This window comes from Pezoporus flaviventris, unplaced genomic scaffold, assembly GCF_033815535.1.
Source record: "Pezoporus flaviventris isolate CSIRO_AGI_PZ_B2104156 unplaced genomic scaffold, CSIRO_AGI_Pfla_v1 ptg000007l, whole genome shotgun sequence".
NCBI lineage: Eukaryota > Metazoa > Chordata > Aves > Psittaciformes > Psittacidae > Pezoporus > Pezoporus flaviventris.
The window spans coordinates 23,614,734-23,625,667 of record NW_026892555.1 but is presented as its reverse complement, the minus strand read 5'-3'; positions in this window follow the sequence as shown (position 1 = coordinate 23,625,667).

Sequence of the window (10,934 nt, the reverse complement as noted above, 5' to 3'; positions counted from 1 at the left end):
CATAAATTAGTATCATATTCATATCTCCTTTTCTTCTGTACTCTTTTCAGTGTTTTGTTTCTGAGATCTCAGTCTTGCCAGCCCCTAATCTATGCAGGCTTGACGTTAGGCACATGAGTAACTCCACAGAAATGTTAATGCTCACAGACCTCAGCCCTTGCTTTTTAAATTGAAACTTGGAGCATCAGCCTTCAGTGATCTTTATATGTGTGAGTTTTATAAGACTCACCCACTGGTGATCCTGGTTATTACATCCGTGGCTGTAACACTATAGTAACTTGTTTCATCTGTAATTAGTGTGACACAAGCCAGCCTAACAGCCTAATATGTTACCAGTGGGACAGGGATTGCATCTCTGCCACCAGAAAGCAAAGTTCAGCTGCCTGAGGCTGTCCTTAATATGATAATTGTGTCACCACATGTTGATGACTCAAAACCACGAAACAAAAGATGGGGCAATTCAAACCCCTGCATCTGGGAGGGTCTCTGTGTCCAGCTGCCTCCCAAAATCCCAGCCCACTGGCAATATTGTTTTCTCAGAGAAAATGCCCTAAGGCCATTTTACAAGTGGATTTATAGATCTGAATAGAATAGTAATACTTTAGGTACTGAGCTCCATGGAAGTAACTCAGGCAAGTAGCTTTAATTCACAAGTTACTACTTTTCCTTTAGTACTAGCATCATCTTCAGCCTTTTCTTTCGAGCTTTTCCATTTGTTACCTCTTTAGCTTTGCCCTGTGTTTTGAACACCAGTAATCAGATGTTAGTGGTGTACAGCCCTGAGCACTGAAGGCTTGCTTCAGATCATTTTTCACCCTTCCCTCAGAGGACAGAGCTGTGCTAAGCAGAGCGAATTATGTCAGTAACTAAAACTTCCCAGGAAATGGGGGGCATGAGAGAAAAAAACAGGAAACCTACCGAGGACTGAGACTGAGCCCATCCTTGCTAAGGATGCGTGTCCCCAGAACTGTAAATCCACACCCTGTCTGTTCAGATGATGTTGGAAAAGGTCTAATAGAGTGTTCTTGTTTTAGTTAATCATTCCTTCAAGCTCTCCCAGACAAGCTGGGTTGCACTCCACGGGGTCAGAGTGATCCTTGTACTCACAACCAGTGTTCCCTTCTTTTATTAGTGTATCGACAGCACAATTTTTACTCCAGTAACACAACAGTGTCAGGGCCTCATTTTCCATGGCATGAAACTATTCCCACTTCACCTGGTAGCAAACAGAGCTCTGCTTGTTTTCAAAGTAGACAGACTGTTCCTACCTCGTATACCTTGACTTTGTCTTGAAAGTTTCTTCAGACAATGTACAGGGTAGCTAGTGAGTTATTACCCAGTCCCCCAAAGTAGCTTAATGTTTTTCCTATGGTGAAGAAGGTATTTCAGAAAAAAGGTGCTCTCAAAGCCACCTCGACTGATGTTGAGTCACATCAGTGACTGAGTTGTTGCCTACAATCCTTATTACTAGCTTGTCATGCATGGGCATTGTAAAGCTAACAGCAAAAGGGGACGCATGAGTTTGAAATATGTAAATATTGACAATGTCTAAATATCAGGATGATTTTGGCAGTTTTGTGACTTTTTCAGGCTGGCAGAAATGTGCTGAATAAGAAATCCAAAGGAATTGCAGGTTCAGAGAAGCCTTGAGGTGAGGGTTGCAGTCCGCTTCTCCCCAGCTGTCAGTGATGGGAAGACACTCTAGAAAAAAGAAGGGATTTGAAAAGTGAAATCAAGAATGAGTCAGAGCAGTTCCACCTTTAAAAGAGAAAGGCAAAGGACACAACCCCCCCTGTGGGCTCTAAGTAGCACTGAAAATTGTAGAGGAAAGGAGAGTTTTGAGCCTAGCTTCTGCGAGCTTAAATAAAGTACCAGAGCAACAAAGGAGAAGCCTTGCAGCTAAACAGGATCTGTAAACACATTTTCTTACTTGATACTTTTCTTTGCAACAGTGTTTGCAATTGCAATGGCTAAAATGTCATTCTTAGCTCACTAATATAGAATAATATGGGCTAATTCCTTCTGAAATTCACCCAGCATTAAAAGAGAAATCTGACACACAGAGATTCTTGGAGATGATGTACCCAAAATGTCATTTTTAGTGGCATTCACAAAGCAAGACGCATTTGAGGCTCCTCAACCTACAACATGCTTTCCCTTAGAATTGTGTTTGTGAACTGAAGTAATCAGATGTTGCAGTGAAGGAGAGAAGCCTCCCTCACAGCTTGTCCCTCATTCCTTCTCCAGATAGGGAAAGGCAGAGGCATAGCAATCAAAGACTTTGGAAATGAACTCCTACTGTCACACAGTGTTACAAGGAAAGAAAAATGAAGACCTTTCTTCCTCCCTTGGTCTTTGGGTGTTGGTTGCACACATGGCTGCTACAGTTCTCATTTTGTGGCATCCAGCATTCCCCCTACACTGGGCTCTATTTTGGAAGATGAAGCAGAGGAAGCATTGGCATTGCCAGCAGCTGATGGCAGAAAGTAGGGTCAGAAGTAAGAGCACCTGAAAACGGTAAGTGCAGAAAAAATACAGAGAAAAAATGAAGAGACTGAGCTGAGATGGAAGTGATTTTGGAAGTAAAGAGATTCAAGTGGTCCAGACAGTTTATGAATCTGATAAAAGCAATGGCCAAAACAGGTGACCAAAATAATCAAACTTTAAAAGCAAGATCTGTGGGGAAATCTGAAATCAAAGAGACTGTTAGGTTTTGTAATCACAGTCCCTAATCAGGCAGGAAACTTCCTGAGAGAAACCTTAGAGACCTCTTCAGACAAACACCCCCAAAGGAGAAAGATTGCCTGTTTCTACCAGGCAAATGCAGAGATTTAAGAGCATGGAAAATATGGAATCACAGAATAGTTTGTGTTGGAAGGGACCTTCAAAGGTCATCCAGTCCAACCCCCCAGCAGTGAGCAGGGACATCTTCAACTAAATCAGGTTGCTTAGAACCACATCCAGCCTGACCTTGAACGTCTCCAGGTATGCCACATTCACCATCTCTCTGGGCAACCTGTGCCAGTATTTTATCACCTTCATTGTAAAGAACTTCTTCCTCACATCCAGCCTGAACCTCCCCTCTCTCACTTTAAAACAATCACTCGTCCTATAGCAATAGGCCCTGCTAAAAAGTCTTTCCCCACCTTTCTTACAGGCCCCTTCTAAGTACTGAGTATGCGAGTTCTGCAAAAAGGCACGGATATGTTACCTTGGAGCAGCCTTGCTTTCATGCCCTCCTTTGAATTTAGTAATGGCATTCAAAGAGCCAATAAATATTGGAAGGAGAAAGCAAAGTATTCTTACATTTCCAGAAAGCACAGAATAAGAACTCCACAGCAACTTTTTCCTAAACGAAGTGAGCCATGTTGAGCATTTTTCACATGCTAAATAATGAATCTTGAAATAAAGGATAATTCACGAGCTAGGTTTCTGAGCAACCAGTGGGAACATAGTCGGCTGTTTCTGTTTTTTATGTTAAAATTCTTTGTATGGGTTAAATACATCTCCCTCAGTCCAGTTTCTGCCTGGAGGAAAGCTGAGAGCAGAACATTATGCTGTAAATTCTTCTGGGACTTTATTTTCAGCATTGGCAATGTTTTCTTTAGGGAAAGTATTTGTAAAAGGATGGCAAAATTTACAAGATGTTAAATCTGCATTTACATAATTTTTTTTTTCAACTCTCTTTTTAACCCAATATGTAAGACAACACATGTCAGGAATTCTTCCATCTTGGAAGGGTTTAGGTGGAAGTTTGTCTTTTTATGCTGAGAGAGTCCCCCACTGGTAAACAAGGAAGTCCCTTGGATCTTCTAAGGTGTATAAGGTGCAGTCAGCTTCACATTTCCCAGGATGCTTGAACAGAAATAAAAGAGATGGATAGTTTTGAGGGAGGATAGCAACTGTACACAGGGGTGGCTGTGGGAGGAGCTGACCCTGTTCTTTCATGGCTGATACTGAGCTGGGGAGCTGGGCTATGCCTTGCTGGGTGGTTGTGGATATTTGCACCCATAGGACATGTTCCTCAGGCTGTTTTCCCATACTGGTGCCTGCTGGCCCAGGGTGTTTGGTGTCTGTGCTACCAACCCCTCTTCTCTCCGTCATCCTGGTTGCCTGACCCTGGGAATAGCCCCTGATTACACCATCTCCCATTTTGCCTGGTGTCCCCCAGGGATTATTCATCCAAATCCCAGGGTGCTGGGCATCCACCCAGCTGTATAACAGCTTGGCACAACCTGGTTCTGTTCAATCTGCATGTATAGCCAGAACCAACATGTCTTACCCAACAATACATGGAAAAAAATGTGAGCTGGTCAGAAAGCCCTGCTTTAAAGTAATGTTAATTTCTAAAGTGGTGCTTGCATGACTGCCCCCTTGGAGCTCAGTTCAAATTAGTTGTGTGCTGACAGTAGCAGGTCACTAGTTTCCATTGAGATTTCATTGTTGATCAGTGAATGTACAGACTAGCCACAGGGTAATTTCTTCTCCTTATTTAATCAAACGGAAACTTTCAATCCATTTTGCATTCACAGAACAGTCATTGCAGTTTATTAAAGTAGGTTAAATATAAATCATCACCAAAACAGCATAATGATACCCTCCCTTTCCTCTACAATATTGTCTTTACTTTCCTTGGTTTTGTGAAGAAGTGCTTCCTTCAGTTCTCATTGGTGTTTGTTTGCTAGTGAGCAGAGTCCTCTGTTAAAGGCTTTGACTTAGTGCTGGGGCTTGAAGGGCAGCAGTGCAGCAGTCACAGCTCCAGCACTGGGAGAAAGAAGTGGTACTGCCCTTGCCATGTTAAAATCAGCAGCAAAGCTCTCCATGGACTTTAAATGGAGCACAATGAGGGCAGTTTCATTTTTTCGCTATATATTTAGGCAGCACATTCAGGTGACTAGAAATAGGCAAAAAGGATATGTAGGTTTGACATATTTGGACTCACTCGAGAATGGTGTGATGGAAGAAAGGTGAAGGGGCTTTTCTCAAGGCACTGGGGAACTCCCCATGTGGGTCACAGCCTCATAGGAGCACAGGTCAGGAGCACTGTAACCACCTGAGGATTTTACCATCAATATCGACTGACTGGCTCTGTGGATGGGACAGGGATGCAGATCCACCAAGGCCAGGCTGATCTGCACTAGGTTTGGTTTGGAAACTTTCTTATTCAGCCAGCAAGGTTGGGGTTGGGGATTTGACATCGTTTCTTACTTTTATATTCCATGATACAGCTCTACAATGCGGAAAATCAAGAGATGGACGTGAGGGTGCTGGTGCGGTGTCATTTGCTTGAGGAGTTCTGGAGAAGGCTTCTGTCACCACCTGACATGACTTGGCTCCTCAGGCTCTGTAAAGCAGAAGAGATGGGAGTAAATACTTCCCAGTTAGTGAAAGCTGAGCCATTGCAGAATTAAAAGAAAGTCAAACAGGTCCCAGGAAGATGTGATTGTTTGATAAACAAGAATATTTTATGGTAATCTCTGTATTTACAAACACAAGGATGGGTCAAATGTCTGCTCCTTGGAAACTGCTTCCCCCGCCCCTTTTTTTTTCCCCAACAGAAATTTCCTTTAAAGCCTAGCAGTTAGAAAATGCTTGTGCTAAAAATAACTTATGAGGGCTGTATCCATGCATGTTGTTTCTCACACAAAATTCATTATTTTGCAAGTATTGCTAGTTTTAGACCACTCAATATTTTTGCAAGGTAATGTAGACTCCTTTGTCACTGGATCATAGAAACTGCAAGTCTCAAACAACACTTAGCTTTAGGCAGATCCAGGAAAGATTGCGAGTGTAACATCTGATGCTGTAAACTGAAAGGCATCAAAACAAGAGAGGATGTCAAAGGCATTTACTTGCCTAACTTTGGTGACAATATGCCCAAGTTCTCATGCACAGCTAGATATATGTTGGCTGTTCACAGTGTTTTCCTTGAATACACAATTTTAGCTAACAAAATGTCACCCATGAATGTAGGAAAAATTGATAAAGCCATTAAGCATATTGTTGAAAGTCACTGACAGAATTCAGTGCTACATCTGTAACTGTGAATATTTAGTAGTACTTTGCAGATCAAAATGTAACTAAGAAGGTAGAATTTAAAATTCAATCCTGATTAATAGGAAAAGATATTTACATCTCAGACATCCTACCTATGAAATGTTGCATGCTGCTTGATGTTTTTCATCATTTTAGAAAACACAGATAGATGAAAGACATGATCAAAGACCAAGTATTCCTCTAATTACTATGGTTCATATCCCATTGTTTCATCTGACTCAAAATCCATATTGTCTTCATTTCTGTAGTGGAAGTTTCACGGAGTTACAGGTATTCTACCTATTAAGACTGTAAAAGCCAAACTACATCTGTAGTTCTTGCCTGTTTTGTTTGCATTATGTATTTTGGAAACTTAATGTTATTGATCTAAAAGATCTTTACGAAAGTTCCCACTGCAACCAGATGCTTCCATCTCTGAATCTGCTGTTCACAATAGCCTGTGACAATGAGAATTTAATATCCTCAAAGACTTGGCAATTTGTGTAGCACATTGGAAAATGTCCATTAACACAGAAAAGCACTGAACAAGACAAGAAATAATGATCTCCTCAAATTTGACACAACACTTTATCTACGAACAAGTTATTTTGAATTATCCTGGCCTTTCACAGTATTTTCTTCACCCAACTTCTTAGCTATTTACTGTTAGCTCTGATATTTTGTAACGAGGATTCCATATATAGTTTTAGTAGTTTTGCTATTAATTTGCTATTGAAATAACAAACTATGTCATTAAACAAATTTTGTTATTGAAATAATTATACCCCAGCTTGATATATTTCAAATAAATTAATTTATTACAATATCTAGTGTATGAACAAGTTTAGAAATTAAATGTCTTGCAGAAGAGATCCATGCAATAAGATTACTAGGACAAATAAGATAAATGATAATTCTAAAATTGCAACTTGCAAGCTTTGATGCAGATGACGACTTGAGAATGTTCCCACTCATTTTAATGTTTTGTGTAGGCAAAAGTAATTATTGTTCTACACAGAAAGACCTCAGGAAAATATAACTCACTTGAAAAGTGACCTACTGTATGAGAAGATAGGTGATCCCTGTTTTTTCTCAGTGTTTTTACATCACAACATTGCCATCGTCTAGAGACACGGGTAGTGTACTCCCTGTTTTGGCAATGTCAAAAGGAACAAGGGGCTCAAAGAGATTTTTCATGCTAGTTTGTGAGTCCATGGTGAAACCAACATTTGAAGGGGCATTGTAATTCAGCTGGTATCCCAGTAGCCATGTCTGTATAACTCAGCTGGGAGGAAAAGAGGAACCCACTTCAGTTAAGCTTAGATTTAGGGATCTGAAGCCAATCTATGATTGCTAGAGCAATGCCTCTGGCCATTCCCTGCCTCAGCTGTTCATGAGCACTTTTGGGATGTCAGCACACGACTGACTATGCTTGTGACAGAGCATAAACAGTGGGTTGAATGGACTCTTCTTCCACAGAGGTGCACAGGTGCTTTGAGTGATTACGTCCAACCAGTCAGGCAAAAAAAGCAAATCTCAACCCTTGATGGGATAGAACCCTCTAAAAACTTTGAAAGAGACTGCATGATCTGATTTTTCAGAAAGATTTGGTTTCCATTGGCTCCATTGCCCAGTGCAAGCTTGGAGCAGGAGTGAGCTCTGCTCTTCCCTTGGCTCCATTTCCCTGGGGGTTCTTGCTTGAGCTCAGCGGCCTGTTCTTGGAAGGGCTCCAGCCTTGCTGCCCATTGGCAGCAGCCACTTTCCAGCTCTCCTTGCGTGCAACACCAGCGCTGGGCAGACACAAGAGCACTTTTCATGCAGCCCTGGCCAGGAAGTGCAGCAGCTGAGGAAGTGTTGGAAGTCAATACTGTGCTTGTCATTGGTAGGTGTCATGCTTTGGGACATAACCCACAGTACCACACACCTTTTTCTTTTTGCTCCTTTTGTGTGGTGATCCCAATGCTCATTCTTCACGTTCTCACTCTTCAGCCATAAAGTGCTTGGGATATGTACAACAGGAAAATCTAGCAAAGAGGACGAGGGAGAAATACAATTCTTCATCCTACTCATAATCCTGCACATCTTTCTCCACTTCCATGTTACCTAATATAGTAGGGAGAGCACAGCATATCATGGCTGCTCCTGCCTCCTTCCCACAGCACGTCAGACTCCTTAGCTATTACAGCCAGAAAGCATGATGTTTAAGAAGATATACCTTCTGCTGACTTTCAGTTCTCCCCAGTGTAGCCAAATATTTTAAATGGGATTGGTTAATTGATGATGGCAAGCACTATGGGTTTATGTCAGACACCACAATAACTAGCTGATAACATTCAACCAGTATTACAGTGTACACTGGCAAATGTTTCCTTTATATGACCAAGGAGATCTGAATGACAGAAAACCTCTCCTTTGAAGACAGAGCATGCTAGATGCTTTATTAGATGACATTTTCTGATTAGACTGAGAAGCCATTGTTTCCTGATTATCCTGTGTGAAGAGATGTGGAATGACGGAAGAACTCTATTTTGACTGGTGAAAGCATAAAATCAGGCAGAATGTACTTATCAGTGTCTGCTTTTTCAATTGAAAATTGAAAAAGGCTGCTGTGCTTTCTGCACATTCAGGTAGGTATGGAGATGGCTGCTGTTCTGTGAGATAGTGGGAGATAGTGATCTGTTTTGCTGCTATTCACAGAGGTCACGGGCACACATCTTTGGGTTTTTTTCCAGTGTTCAAATCATGTTTGATGGTATTTAGTGACTTAAGGGGTCTCTTCCCAAAACACATTGCCAAATCCATGCGGCTGAGCAATCTCAAAATACAGCGCTATAGATTGTGACCTGCTGCAGCTGTGGGATATCATTTATGACAATGTTCCTGAGCTGAAGGCAAGAAACACAGAATTGGTGTCTGTAGCTGCTTACCTCTTGGCAAGTAAAAATAAAGCAACATTACAAACTGATCTGGAGCAAGTACACATCATAAGAAACAGAAGAAGGCTCATTAACAAGTAGCGATCTTATCTGTGAAATGAAGAGAGAGTCCCAGAGGCATGGCATTCATCAGGACACAGTTAACTTGGTGAACCTCCAAGAGTTTATGTACAAACGCATACAGTAATGTACTCCCAAAACGTTAACAAAGAGCTCGCCTGCACCTTTCTCAGCCACAGCACCTCCTCTGGGAGAAAGGGAAGCAGCGTGGTGGTGTGCCAGAGGGGCTGGAGTGGCACGGACAGCAACAGGCTGGGGGGGGGGGGGGGGCAGCTGCCTAGAGAAGGGTGCTGGCTAGGGATTCCGTACCAGCCTCCAAGAAAGGAGATGATAGATGAAAAGAGACCAAGATGGAGAGGAGCAAGCAGAGTCACTGTGAGGGTTAAGGCTGCTTTAGCCAAAGGCAGCAGCTCTATTACCACCATTCTCCTTCACCATGCTGGGAAGGGTAAAGGGGAGTGGTAGGACGAGTCCCAGACAGAAGGCACAAGGGCTCTGTACGATGTGCTGCAGGACAAGAGGCAACGGAGCAAGTCCAAGAAACAGTCCTCCAGAGCAGCAATCTGGCCACAGGGCTCTATGCATTTAAAGACTTCTTTCCTATAGTTTTGGGAGCAGGACTCTCTATAAACCAGTTCATATTTCAGAGGCTTGAGTGTTTGTCTCTGAGATGGAAGTTCTTCATTAGCCTGACTGTCCTTATGGTCTTTCCTTGGTGGCACACTATGGTACGAAGTTCTGGGGAGCAGCAAAGGTGACTTGTACTCTCTGAATTTTCTAGCTTGCCTTGTGATTTCTTGTAACATGTGGTCAAGACTTCCTCTCAAACAGCATGAAAGGCACCCGGTTATGGGATCTGGAGGGATACTTTGCTTCCCAAGCTGTGTATCTTCCACTGGCTAAGACACAGGAAAAGAGGAGCTCACTGCTTCCTATGGCCCCACCATGGTCCTGCAGAGCCAGGAGAAAACTCCTTGTTCCTATTCCACCACAGTCCTGTGCAGGGGTAGGTGTGACTTTTGCTAATAACGATAAAGCAGTGGCTGAATCATAAAGATGATCTCAACAACATTGCCTGATGCTTCTGAAATGTATATAATTATCAAGCACGTCATTATGAAACATTAATGTAACATTATGAAACATGTACATTAATGTACAGCAGCATCCCCAGGCACAGCTGAGACAGCATCATAACAGAAACTGTACAACCATGCAGTTAAACATTGCCTAACCCAGGAGCTCCTGCTTTGGGTAAACCTGCAGAGGTAGAAAGAAAACAGAGACACAGAGGTGAAGGGATTTGTTTTCCCTGGTCTGCAGTGACCTAAGGTTAGATGTCCTACTAAAAGACTCCTTTTTTTAAAATAATATGCAGGAAGATGCTTCTCCAGTACTTTTTCAAGCAACGAAGCAGAATAAATAAAGCTTGACATTAGTATGTGCATGAAAAGCCTCAATTAAACTCCAAAACACATTTTATTTAGAAAAGCTTGAGGGTTTGTTTTCTCTGCTAAAAATCAGCCCCACTAAAAATATTGTTCCTTTATAATGGAAAATTGTGGAGCTCCAACTCTGACTGAAGATCAGCAAGCAAGCCTCTCTAAGCTGCTATGCCAGGTGATAGGGGCCATGGTGCTGGCCAGTGAGTTGAACTGCTTTGCAGGGGTTTGTGCTAGCAGAAAGGCCTCTGCACCAGTCCCAAGGAAACCAGACCTGGTAGATGACATGGGACATTGCAGTTGATGGGGAAGCACCTGGGGCATACTTGTTTTCATGTTTGTGTCACACTCACAGAAATCAGTACTCAAAGTGTACAGCTTCAATACCACCCCAACAGTTGGGAGTTCTCCCTAATGTTTAGAGTAGCTGGTACAGTGCAGGTCACCATGGTCCTTGCTG